The sequence below is a fragment of the Mustela lutreola genome, chromosome 4, assembly GCF_030435805.1.
Source record: "Mustela lutreola isolate mMusLut2 chromosome 4, mMusLut2.pri, whole genome shotgun sequence".
Taxonomy (NCBI): Eukaryota; Metazoa; Chordata; class Mammalia; order Carnivora; family Mustelidae; genus Mustela; species Mustela lutreola.
Genome location: NC_081293.1, coordinates 62,605,357 through 62,618,638, shown reverse-complemented (window position 1 = coordinate 62,618,638; position 13,282 = coordinate 62,605,357). Strand labels below are relative to the sequence as shown.

The 13,282-nt window shown below is 42.7% G+C and overlaps 1 non-coding gene across 1 annotated transcript; it reads left to right on the top strand.

The window, feature by feature from the left end:
- Window positions 1-7,975: 7,975 nt before the first annotated feature.
- Window positions 7,976-8,048, top strand: TRNAE-CUC (transfer RNA glutamic acid (anticodon CUC)). Its single transcript has one exon. It is a non-coding gene; the product is annotated as a tRNA-Glu (tRNA).
- Window positions 8,049-13,282: the final 5,234 nt, after the last annotated feature.

The window sequence follows — 13,282 nt, the reverse complement described above, 5'->3', positions numbered from 1 at the left end:
TCCACCTATTCTTGTATAGTTCTTTTCAATGTCTCAAAGACCTTCCCAGCAGTATCTCATTTGAATCAACTCAATTCCAAATCTGTTTAGCTTAACTTGGCATTCTGTTAAAAGTTTTCTCCGTTTTTAGCCAGTTCCAGAATCTTCCTCAACTCTCTAATGCCAAGCACTCCATGGCCTCCTCGAAGCCACCTGGCTTAAGAAGACAAAGGGTCAGGAGCAGTGCTGTCCAGGGAAGCTTCCTATGATGACGGAGATATTCTATCACTGCACTGTCCAATAAAGTCACCACTAGCTCCATACAGCTACTGAACACTTGAAATGTGGCTACTGTCACTGAGAAACTGAATGTTAAATTGTATTTCATTTTAATAAATTTACATGAAAACAGCCACACAGGAGGAGTAGTGCCATATTGGCCAGTATGGTTCTGGGTAGTTTTCACAGTACAGATACAGAAAAGGTTAAACTATTATTGGTCATCATCACTTAACCTTCTTTTATTTCCAATTGGTACTCATTTCCACACATGGAAATTTCAAGATTTTTTAGACTTTACAACAAATTTCCATTGAGTCCACTTGGCTTACTGCTGGCGTTGTCTGCTTTCCCCTCAAATGCAAACATCGCTCAATACACTGTGCAGCAGTAGCAACTTTATTCTTCTGTAGGGTCTAGGAACCTTCACATCCCTGCTGGGAGGGCTCCATGCTCTCAGGCTTGTGAATTCCCCACCCTGCACCCACACAGCTCAGGCCTTCTAAAGAGCGCCCTTTGTCTCCTTGGCTGGTGTGTCAAGGAGGCAAAGGGTTCTGCTGCATGGCAATTAATCAAATGGCCCACTTCTACCTTTGATCTGGGAGAAAATAGTCAAGATAACATTGAAGAGGAGAAAGTGAGAGACGGTGACAGAGAAATGTCTCCAGAGGGTGGGGGAGGGAGAGGAGAAACTGCCAGAGACACAAGGGGGAAAGGGAAGGTGGAAATGGGAAGAGAGAGATGGTAGTGAAAGGCATGGGTATTTCATTCTCTATTCCATATTGTTAGAAAAATCAAAGTGTTTCACACCACCTTGACAAGTTCCTTTTCTACGCTTAGCCATATTCAAGCCACCAGACATACTAACTCAGAGAAGGGGCCTGACAGAGCTCTATTGGGAAGAAATGGGTTTTGATAATGCCTATTAATGTCCTACTCCAGGGTCCCGATGACTAGTTTTCACCGAGGTCAAGAGCTGTACCTAAAGTCAGGGCTCAGGAAGTTGTTGACTAAGAGTGCACTCCAAGGGAAATACCATGGGCCCTCAGGTCTCTGAGAGCTCCTACAGACATTTAAACTTTCTTTATCCTGGCTGAAAAACCAGAAATCCATGATTATCTGCAGAGAAGGCAAGAGCTAGCAATCATGGTGATTAAATACAATAGCTCAGTAGCAAAACCCTTCTGAGGGCCTCACAGGGTTTACCTTTAAATGAAGCTCTTTAGACAACGGCTGGGTGGGGAGCAACCCTGGAAGAGAGGATTGAGAAAAAATGGTGTCATTTTGTTCAACTAAAGAGAAATGAAGTATTCAAAACCAAGGGTTTATGTTGGCATTTGTTTTGCTCTTCTTAAAAAAAAAAAAAAGAACGAAAGAAAGAAAAAGAGCTTTAATATGTGTTCTTTTTGTAGATCTTAGAAACATGTGAGAGATACACTGAGCTGTTAGATATGAAAAATTATGAATATTCCACTCAATAATGAAGCATGTCTTCTTTTCTTCGCCCTTTTAATGACAGCATTTCCTGCACAATCCATTTTAATCCAATTCTTTGATATTTAAAAAAAATGGAGATTCCTCTAATTGATTCATAGAGCAAGTTTATTTATCCAAAGGAACGGAGAAAAGCTAGGTTGGAAGATAACTACAAGCTTTTTGGTGAGGTTACGAGTTGGCATTATTCGGAGATGCATCAAATTGATCTGCAGCTTTTCTAAGGGATAAACTTGATGATTTCACTTGATTGCATAAACACATAGACCCAAACACACTTACCCTCTTCACTGCTGTGAGCTTTGCTAGATTTGGGGCCAAGCTATAATGTTATAAATGTTCTGCTTGAGGAGTCCAACTGTCTCCGGTTCTGTAAAACAGGTCCAGTTTTCCCTCCCCAGACACTGGAGTCTGGTTATATCCGTCACAGGTGAAAGGGTTTGTTCTCAGCCTATCCAACTCAAACCCTCTAGGAACCTTTTTGAAAACCACAGAATATCATTCCATGCTTGATTTTGCACTAAGATCTTTCAATGGGTTGAAATATACAGCCTGTAAGAGCAGGTGTTCCCAGCTCCCGGCCCAGCTCCACGCCTGAGCAGGCTGCAGAGGGCATGCCATTCTCATTAAAAAGGCACCATCTCCATCCATGTCTCTTCTTGGAAAATGCTCACCTTGCCTCAGAGAGGGGGATGGGGACAGAGGCTGGCCACATCTTGACCAATTCAACTCCCAGGAGAACTTTTGCTTGCCAATGGAGGAAAAGGAAAGACATAAATGAGCATTCACACATGGCTGTTCTCTAGAAACCCCCAGAAAGTTCCTCCAGTGTTCTGAAGGACAAACCTCTGCCTTAGCCCTTATCTATTCACCTACATTCATCCAAACATGGAGGGAAAACCCAACAAGTAACTCCAGTTCCCCTGAATGACCAACTGAAAGTTTAGATAATTGTGTAAATGGTTGGAAGGACAGGGAAGATTTTCAGATGAGGAGGGCTCAAAGACTCATTTTACTCTCCTAATTTAAAAATAAAGTCCAAATTTTGGTCCATCAGTGACTTACCCAAGCTGACAAAGTAATAGCCCTTCCTGAAGAGCTGGCCCATCAGCTCTGCGCTAGAGCTCATCTACACTGCCAAGTAACAATGAAACATTGCAAAATCACAAAGACTCGCTCCGTCCATTTGACTGGGATGTCACATACAGCACTGAGAAAGAATACCTCCTGTCAGAGGTCCACCCACGGCCTTCACTGCAGACTTGAGGGTGGGGGTGGGGTGGGGTGATTGTGCAGGCGGGCAGCCCTGCACCTTCCACAGCCAACTTGTTTGGGCCAGAAGCATTTCTTCACATTGGCCTGGCTAGCTGGCGCCAGGCCTTCAAAAACAGGAGGAGGAGAAAAAGATCATTCTTGTCAAAATAAATACATAGTGTTGTTTCCAAACACTTCATTTCTTTGGTACTTCATACTTTCTATAACAAACAAACAAACAAACAGAAAGGAGTGAGGGGACACGGGGTGTTGCTCCACTGAGGACATATAGGAGAACATCAGAAGAACCACATGAGGGCAAGAAATTAGAAGGCACTGAACTCTCTGGGGTTTGATGAATATTATTTGTTCTAAAATATAATAACACTTATCAAGTGCTTACTATGTAACAGGTATGGGCATCCACTATTTCTTCACTTCAAATCCATATTGCCCTGTAGGGCAGGCATTCAGTCTCCCTTCCACAGCTGAGGAAAGTGGAGCTTTTGTCCAAAGTTGCAATGATGGTAACAGAGAAAGGCAGGATTTGCACCCAGCTAATCTGACTCCAGGGCCTAGCTCTCTGCTGTCACAGCCAGACAGTGCCAAGGGCTCCCTCTAACCCAGCTGACTTCTTCAGAGCAAGAGAAGGTCTTTTCCATGTCACATTTCATAATCTACCCACCACTACATTTTAGGAAATCCATCTTTCAGAGACTTTTCACTGGCTCCCTCCCCAGGGTGGAGAGAGCAAGGACCATGTCAAGGGGAGTCATCCGGACAAGAAATCAGACATCACTCACAGGTGGCCAGCACAAGTTCATAAGGACAAGGTCAGGCCAGACAAAGGCCAACCACATTTTCTTTTTAATAAGGTTATTAGTCTGCTCAACCAAGGAACATGCTGTGTCTGATTTTCAACAAGATGTTTGGCCAAATCTCTCAAGATATTCTGTGGACAGGAAGGAGAAAGGCAGAGGCTGGAGTTTTGGCAACTGCCCTCCCCAAGGATGACTAGTGGATAGTTTGATGTCGGTCTCAGACATCGTTACCCAACATTTTCATCAAGAACCCCGACAGGCTGAAACCCCACAAGTACTCCCACTGCCCTTCCACTGATAAGGGTCTCTGCCAGTCCCATCCACCCACACATATGACCTGCTCCTCAGGCCTTGCTTTCTTTATCTCTGGTCCTGGACTCCTGTGATTCCCCAAGCTGGAACTCTCTTCTGTCTCTGATGTCATAGCTTTACATCTCAGCTTAGAGGTCACCTCCACAAGGAAGCTTTCCCTAACCACTGCCTGCCAAGGCTGGACTAGATGTTCACCTCTGGACCTCTCTCCCCACTGCCACGTGTGCCCAGCACATGCCATACTAACCTCATCAAAACCAGGAAAGCACACGTTGTTGGTGACTAGTTTCTATACCTCTTTAGACCATGAGGTCCATGGGGGAAGGGATACATCTGTCTTAGTCATAATATCCAGTATCATGAATTGGCATACCATAGGTTTTCAACAAATATTTGTGGAATGAATGATTGAACAAAATCAAATAATCTTGGATTAATAATGACAAACTCAGAATCCAAAAAAGTTTCCATAATCTTGGATGGTGAGGTAAGTCCAACAAGATTAATTTCAACTAGGATAAACGTAAAGTAAAACACATGGGTGTTAAGGGAAAAAAAAGTCACAAATGAAAACTAGGTGAGGGAGGCATGAGTTTAGCGTCACATGCGAAAAAAACTTGGGATTTTAATTGACTGTGCGTTGAATGCAATTGGGCCTCCCAAAAATATCACACATTTTTAGTCCTTATGATTAGGAAGTAATGAATTCCAAACTGGTCAAACCACTCTGAGCACTGTGACTATTCCAGTGCCATATTTTAATACCAAAGATGACCAAACAGACTGCATTTAGAGGGAAACAGTCAGAATGAAGAGAGTATTTAGAGTTAAGTTATGCAAATAATGGCCAAAGAACTCTGGGTTGTTCAGCCTACACCAAAACAACAACAACAACAAAAAAGTTTTAGGTAGAGGACATGATCACTGTCATGTAAAGAGCAAATTAGACATGTTCTCTCTTCAAAGTGGGACCAACATCAGTGGCAGGAGCTGCAGGTAGGCAGGAGAGATTTTTATTTCTGTGTAGAATTAATTGTAATGAGATCAGAGCTGGTAGGAATGGGTGGGGCTCAGGCTGAGGAGGTTTGGGAGAGACTCCATCCCTAGAAACTTTCAATCCAACAAGTCTTTGACCAAATGGATGTGCACTTGGCTAGGATGTCATACTGGGGATTTTAAAAACCAGATGCAGGTTTCAACTTGACAACCTCCACCAAGCCTCTTCCAGATCATTCAGAAAAGGACCTGTGGGGGCGCCTGGGTGACTCAGTGGGTTAAAGCCTCTGCTTTCTGGGATCAAGCCCCGCATGGGGTGCTCTGCTCGGCAGGGAGCCTGCCTCCCTTCCTCTCTCTGCCTGCCTCTCTGCCTACTTGTGATCTCTGTCTGTCAAATAAATAAATAAAATCTTTAAGAAAAAAAGAAAGAAAGAAAGAAAAAGAAAAGGACCTGTGTGGGCCTCCTATTGCTGCATTTCAGTAACATCCTCAGCTTCCCATGCTAGAGATAGCCACATTGCTCAATCACACAAACCATGAGCAGTTTTACTTCTGTGTTGTTACATCTCACCTTACATTAGCTAAAAGTTAGGAGACCTGGTTTCTAGTCCTAGATCTGCTGCTGATTGGCTGTGGGCTTATCATCTTGTTTCAGCTCCAATTCTTTGTCTGTAAAGTCTGGACTCATCAGTCACTTAGTTATTTCCGTACTACCTGCAAGTTCTAAAACATTACTGTTTCTCAGACTTGGTTCTTGGACCAGAATCACCAGAATCACCAAGAGAATCTGCTTAATATACAGATACTTGGACCCCATCATAAAATCTGGGAGTGGAATCCAAGAATATGAGTTTTTAACAAAGCAGCACCAGACATTGTTAACATGCTCACCGACGATTCTGAAACAAAAGAGTTTGCGTTCCCTTGAGATGAGAGCAAGTAAGCAGAACTCAGGCATAGAAAGGTTAACTCAGTTACCTAGACCTCCCAGCAAAATTATTCCTAGAAGAAAATAATTAGGTTATTTCCTGTTTTCTCTGAGGACCTGAAGATTTAAATGATGAGGAGGGTAGAGAACAAGAAAAATCTCTAAGTCATGTCTTAGTAGGGCTAAGTAGGGCTAGCCCCAAATCCTGTCTGGTAAGGAAGGATTCAGAGTTCTGAGACAAGAGGCAGAGCAAAGACTGGAATCAGCTGAGCACAAGAGCAGGCCTAGCCCACAGACTGCAGGGACCACCCCACAGCTGTCAGCAAGCTCTCCCTAAACCCATTTTTATCCTCGGGAGTCACGTGACTCAGGTTTTGAAAAACTGGGAAAATGGGAAAAGCAAGGGGGGGGGGGGGTCTTACTTAACAGAAAAACACCCAATGCCAAGCCTGGGAAAGCAAGACTTGTATATGGAGCAACGCCACCGTCCTAGGAAATGTTCATTAACCCAGAAGTAGCTCTACAAACGCTTTGCATTTCCTTCCCCAATTTCAAAGTCCCAGAGAGCTGTTTTCCCAAACTTGCCATGAAACATCCCTGGTTTGAAGACCTAGTGAAATTAGTACAGTTCTTTATTTGGATTGGTAACAAGATGTCTGAAAGCCCTTTGGCTGCAGATCCCATGTAGGTGTGAGACTGTCACCACCGGCGAGTCTACTTTCTTCTCTATATTTTCACTGAGGTTTTCCCAACACTGAGAATTATAGTGTACGTTTTCCTTAATCTTTATTTAAAAAGCACGTGACATCGCTGATTTTGAAAATGCTGGTTTTGTCCTGTAACTTATGGTCCAGGCAAGCATCCTAAAATAACAGAGAGTTTTACTAAGTCCGTTGCTTGCATAAGGTTCACTCTCTGATATTTAAGCTGAAAAATCCCAGATGCTGGCACATTCAATATTTATACATTTAGCAACAACTCCAGACCCTGCCTCTCCCAAAGCACTCCCTCCCCAAAAGCAAATCCAGGAATGCTCATCACACATGTAAATATTGCCTAATATAGGGTTTCCAGCTGTTCAGATGAGGCACATTGAATCAGGTTGTGACGATAAATTCATGGCTAAGACCACAAATCTTTCAAGTATTGGGGTCTTGTACAAACCAAAACAACTTTGATGTCCCTCTCCCCTAGAAACGATAGAAAGGCTTTACATAAATCATGGGCGTTCACTAGTCACTAAGTCGTTATCACACTGAAACCTCTGGTAGCATTTCCTTAAATGTAACCTTCTACCTTTCAGCTCTAAAAGTCACTTAAGGGTCTCCAGCAAATCAGCTATGAAACAAATAAACTCTAGGAAGGCACCTCAGTGTAACACAAATATTCTTAATGCTGAGAAGTATAAAGAAGAAATCTTGCCTCTGAGAAGAGCTAATTTCGTATTCCTATCAGAGAGTCATCAAGTAATACTGCTGGAAAAATAAAAAGTACCTTACCCAGAAACAGTCGAATTAAGCAGATGGATTTTGACAGGATCTACATAATTAAAGTTTCCACTGCAGCTTTAGAAACTCCTGTTCTGAAACCCATTTTGTCAGCCAATGCTAAAGAATGTTTTTTGGCTCAGGAACATAAAATCCAAATAGTCCCAGAGGAGAAGCTGCCTCTCAGCCTGGACACCCTCAGACAATGCCTTTCAAAGAACAACTCTTTTGCCTAGAAATGGATCTTGTCATTGACATTGTCATGTTAATTAGCCAAATTCAAGCACAAGTCATCTCTCATACCAGCAACGGGAAGATCTTGGATGGACTGTTTTAAAACTTTTTCCTAAAGGAAAAGAGACGTGCTAATAAAAAGTCAACCTTGGCATTTTAGTCCTTAACAATTAAGATCAGAGACCAAGGGTGCCTGGCTTGCTCAGTCAGTAGAGCATGTGACTCTCAATCTCAGGGTCATGAGTTCAAGCCTCGTGTTGGGCATGGAGTTTACTTAAAAAGAAGAAAGAAATTATCAATCAAGAGTCAGGACTGAACAAGAACCCAAGACCGAAATGCTTTTTGTTAGCTGAAGCCAAGCAAGGGGACTTCCTCTTTACATTCTTTGCTGAACAGTAAGAAAAGGCACCCAGGGGAATCTGGGTGGTACATTTGGTTAAGCTTCTGACTCTTGGTTTCCGCTCAGGTCATGACCTCAGGGTTGTGACATCTGCCCCACGAAGGACTCTGAGCTGAGTGGAGGATTCTCTTTCCCTCTTCCTCTATAGAGCTCTGGGCTTTTTATGAGGCAACCAACTGAAAGGTGCTGGGAACAAATGCAGAAAGCAACGCCCTCTTCAAGGGATAAAAGGCACAACTCCCCCAACTCAACTCTCCCTACCCACAAAAATAAAGCTATGTGAACCACATTCTTGAAATGGGATTTGGATTTCTGGGCCTGAAGGTAAGGCGTTGTGCTGCGAAACCAGTGCTATTTCTGACTCATTCCTTTCCTGGCTCTGGAAATGACCCTGACAGAGCCTGAGGAGGATGACTTGACTTCTGAGACTCTGTAGCTAGAAACCTAAAGGCTCTCTTTTGCCATTTACTGGATGAGAAGTTATTTCATTTTTTTAAAGATTTTGTTTATTTGAGAGAGAGTCATAAAGAGAGAGCATGAGTAGGGGAAGGAGTAGAAGGAGAGGGAGAAGCAGACTCCTCACTGATCAGACTCCTTACTGAGCAGAGCTCGATCCTGGGACTCTGTCTGGGATCATGACCTGAGCCAAAGGCAGACAATTAACCACAGGCGCCCCAAGAATTTATTTTTGACAAACCTCCTCTGCCTGGTTCAGATCTACTACTGAGGCCATAATTTTCTAATTGATTAAAAGAAATAAATTGTATAACTGGGAAGAATAACTGGAAAGATCTACTTCATTTTGGAAAGAGTAGATTTTAAATACTTGAAAACATGTAAATGTTGGTTGTATTACAGCTTCTCTAAAACTCATCCCATTGATTTGAAACCTGCAAGCATTTGCTTAGAGGAGTCACTAAGATACTCTCTTACCCAGCTGTCTACAAGGATCTGGTGCTGGCAAGTGTGCAACACATCTCTTAGGTTTAGAAATCAGACTTTGCTGGACCACTAGTGTTGTGAAAGAGTCTTACATCTTAGGAATAAACCTGAAGACTTAGTCAGTGCACACCTAAGAGCTATAAAAGTTCAGGAAATTGACCCTCCCCAGAAACAAGCATTAAGTAAAAATCAAGGTGTAATTCAGTGACCAGGAAGCCAGCACTAACTTACCTTGGGGAAGCTGATGGTGCTCTATAACCAGGTGCAGGATGACAGGTACTTTAGACGTTTCTGAGAGGGCAGCCACTTAGGCCTTTTGTGAGGGCTGGACATGTTGTGGCCCTATCCCCACCCCCCCAAACCCTGGTAGATTGGGGGCACAGGAAGGAAGGAGCAGAGAAAAGTCTTCAAGGTTTGGGAATTCTACAGAAGTTGCTTGATTCACAAGTATTTACAATAGGAAAAATATATTGTGTTCTGAGTTGGGTACAATATAACTGATGTGGAAACAGAAATGTGAATATGGAACTCTACCTTAGCATTGGTTCTATGCATTGTTAGAAGAAAACAGTAATTTCCAAGGGCTGGTCCAATTTTATTATTTTTTAAAATTTTATTTATTTATTTATTTGTCAGAGAGAGAGAGAGAAAGCACAAGCAGGGGGAGCGGGAAGGAGAGGGAAAAGCAGGCTTCTTGCTGAGCAGGGAGCCCAAAGCAGGACTCAATCCTAGGACCTAAAAATCATGACCTGAGCTGAAGGCAGATGCATAGCTGACTGACCACCCAGGCAGACATCCCAGGGTGGTCTAACTCTAAAAATCACTCTCCCTTGGGCACCTGGGTGGCTCAGTCAGTTAAGCATCTACCTTCAACTCAGGTCATGATCCCGGGGTCCTGGGATAGAGCCCTGCATCAGGTTCCCTCCTAAGTAGAGAGCCTATTTCTACTTCTGCCCTTCCTCTCCAGTCCTGTGCATGTGCTCTCTCTCTCTCTAATAAATAAATAAAATATTTTTAAAAAATCATTCTCCTTTGTCCTATCACCCTGTGTTCCTATACACACATTCACACACATACACACACACACACACACTTTATACAAGTAAAATCAAGTTGAAGAACTATAGGTCCTGTCCTACTCTAAAGCCTTCAGGGAACACCCAGTCTTTTATGTTTCTGTGACCAGTGAGAAAATTGAGGTCAGAGACAATGTGACTTACCCAAGATCTAGGCAAGAGTAGAGCCCAGGCACTCAGTCTTCTAATCCAGCTCTTTTTCCATCATACTAGCTAAAATGTTGGACAGAGGTCCTAGTCATGGTATTCAGTATCATGACAAACCATCTTCCCAACCCCTTCAGCACATGTGCTCACCAGTCAGGCTTTTCAATGGCCTCACCCCACTATATGCCATCCTTTCCACACCCTCACGTTCAGCTAAGAACTGAGAAACCAAGGGTCTCTCAGCTCATTTCAGCAAAGACACAGAAACATAAAACTGAGGGGCCCAGGGATGATAATCAGAGTCTGATGGGGCTGGAACACTTATTTTCAGGAGGAGGAGAGGAGACTGTCCTAGATAGAGGGTGATGGAAGATGTTTTGAGGATAGATGGCAATGGGTCTTGAATGTCCTACTGAGTGATAAGGAATAAATTAGGTGCCTTTGATAAGGTGATAAGGAATAATTTGATAAGTGATAGGTGATAAGGAATAAATTAGGAACTTTTCTAATGCATCGGCCCAGACAGTTTAAAAAAAAAAAAAAGACTTATCTATCATGACAATTGTATTTGTTTCTTTCAGTATCAATATATCCCACTAGTATGGATGCTCTTTGAGGACAGGGACAATGACTATCATGTTCAATACCACCACTCCAGTAGCCAGCAAACCGACTGGCATACACAGATCCTACAAAGATATGGGTTACTGAAGGAATACAAACACAACTACAGACATGCAACTCTTCCCTTATACTTGTTACATGTGAGCTCTCTTGGTCAGTGGCCAACATTCATATTTTAGGAAATAAGGATAGCCCAATTGGCACTCCCCATGGAGTTTTCCCCCACCAGTTACAAGAATAGCAGGTAGAACTCTATATTCATATTTCTGTTTCCACATCAGCTTTATGGCACCCAAACTAGGATACAACATATTCTCCCTGTTGTAAACCACTCTGTATCAAACAATTTCTATAGCCTTCCCAAACCCTGAAGACAATATCAAGAGGATAGAACAATGGCCTGGGAATGAAGAAGCTTCTCCTGCTGGCTCACTCTCTGACTCACACCTGACCAAGGACAAATCACTTAACCTCAGCTTGCCTTGTTTTTACTGTATGCAAAATAGAGCCGATAACAATATAAGCCTCCTCCTTCCCTTGGAGGGATATTCTGAGAATTGGGGAGATGCTATCTTGGAAGTGATTAGAGCTCCCAAGAACTGGGTTCTTAATACAGAAGCGGTGTTGTTCTCAGGTTGTGCTACAGCTGCTGTTTTTACTCATGAAAGGTCCATATTGTGAGCCCTTATTGGCAAGGAGAAGCAACTGTTGCTATGTGTTGACACAAAGCTACAACAAGCAGGAAGGCAGGCACCTCAAGAATTTAATGGTTCTGATTTCATTCATTGAATACCTTCTTCCTCCCCTCAAACCTCAATCTTCCTTATTCTTTATGGATAGGTGGTGTTTTTTCGCTTTCCAACTTTGTCTAGCTGCCAGGACATCTGGAGAAAACCAAAGCTGGTCCAAGACATATACATTTTTTTTTCTCGATTGAATCATACAACTACAAGGGGAGTGCTGTTTCTTGAAGAGTCACCCAGTTCATTCAATTTGACAATCAAACAATTTCTGAGCATTTTCTGTACCAATGCTCTATAAGGACTATTTTCTGAACAGGTGTATGGTCCAATGGCCATGCATGTACTTAGGGAGACCAACAAAACAGAAAAGTCATTGCCCTGGAACCAAGATTGTATACAGATTAGATAAATAAAACATGGTTTCTACTTTTGCTGATCTCAGAGGCAGCAGAGAACCAAACAATTCACTAAAGGCAAATTGGAAATAACTTGTAAGAAAATTGGCCAGAGAGTAAAGAGCAGACAATATGTAATTCTGATGCTGAGGATTAGGAAGAAGTCTTCAGAGCTTCAGAGCTTCAGAAACTCAGGGAAGGCAAATTTCTCAGCAATGAGAAGAGAGTATGTAAAGTCCCAGAAGCATTAAACTGAGTGAAACAGGGAAGGTAATCAGAGTTCAAGAGATGGGAGCATTGTGGTTTTGGGGGGAGTGTTGCATGAAGACTTGGAAGGGATTTTTAAGATAGCTTATCAAGGGTTCTGGAATACTTGCTGAGAGACTGGAAATTCATACGAGCAATGGGAGGTATCACACATCTTGAGCTGTCCGGTAGGATACTACACTTTGGAAGATGTGATTCCTGGAGTCTGGGAGAAGAGTTGGAGGGCTACTATAATAATTCAGAAGGGAGATAGTGGAACAGCCTCTGAAAGTGGCTGAAGATACAGAAGAGAGGAGAGAGGATCAAATGGACCATAGTTTCCTACAAACTGGGTGGGATTCTTGAAGCAGGAAGAAAGGAGAACTGTGGCAAACTACTCTATTCTGCTTACACTCTCAGCCCAAATGACTACTCTCTCAGGCCAAGACCTGTGACCTCAAAAAGAACAACTTCATGAGTTTAAGCATGAGATCCTTATTTCTACCACAGCAAGAGTATGTTCGTCTTTATATTGAAACATTACAACCAAACCGTGTCCATGCGGCCACAGGATACCAGTAGCAGGAATGATGTAAAAAAGGAGATGAAACAAATAAGGATAGAGAAAATAAAACGGAGGAAGAGGGGAGAACATCTGCCAATCATGATGTCTCACTCTAGTTGTCTTGCCCAAATCTAGGGCTTAGAATGTCATCTAAATGAAGATCCCCAGTTTCCACAGCCTACAGACAAACAGCTGTTGCTATTGGCCTCTCAGTGGATAATAACTTTTGGGGACTTGATTAGAGCAAAGACCTCTCTGTAAACACCATCACAACATCTCTCACTTGGAATTGCCATTGATTACTCCAACATTTGAAATGTCTTAGAAATAAATGCATTCATTCACTCATTCATTCTGTAC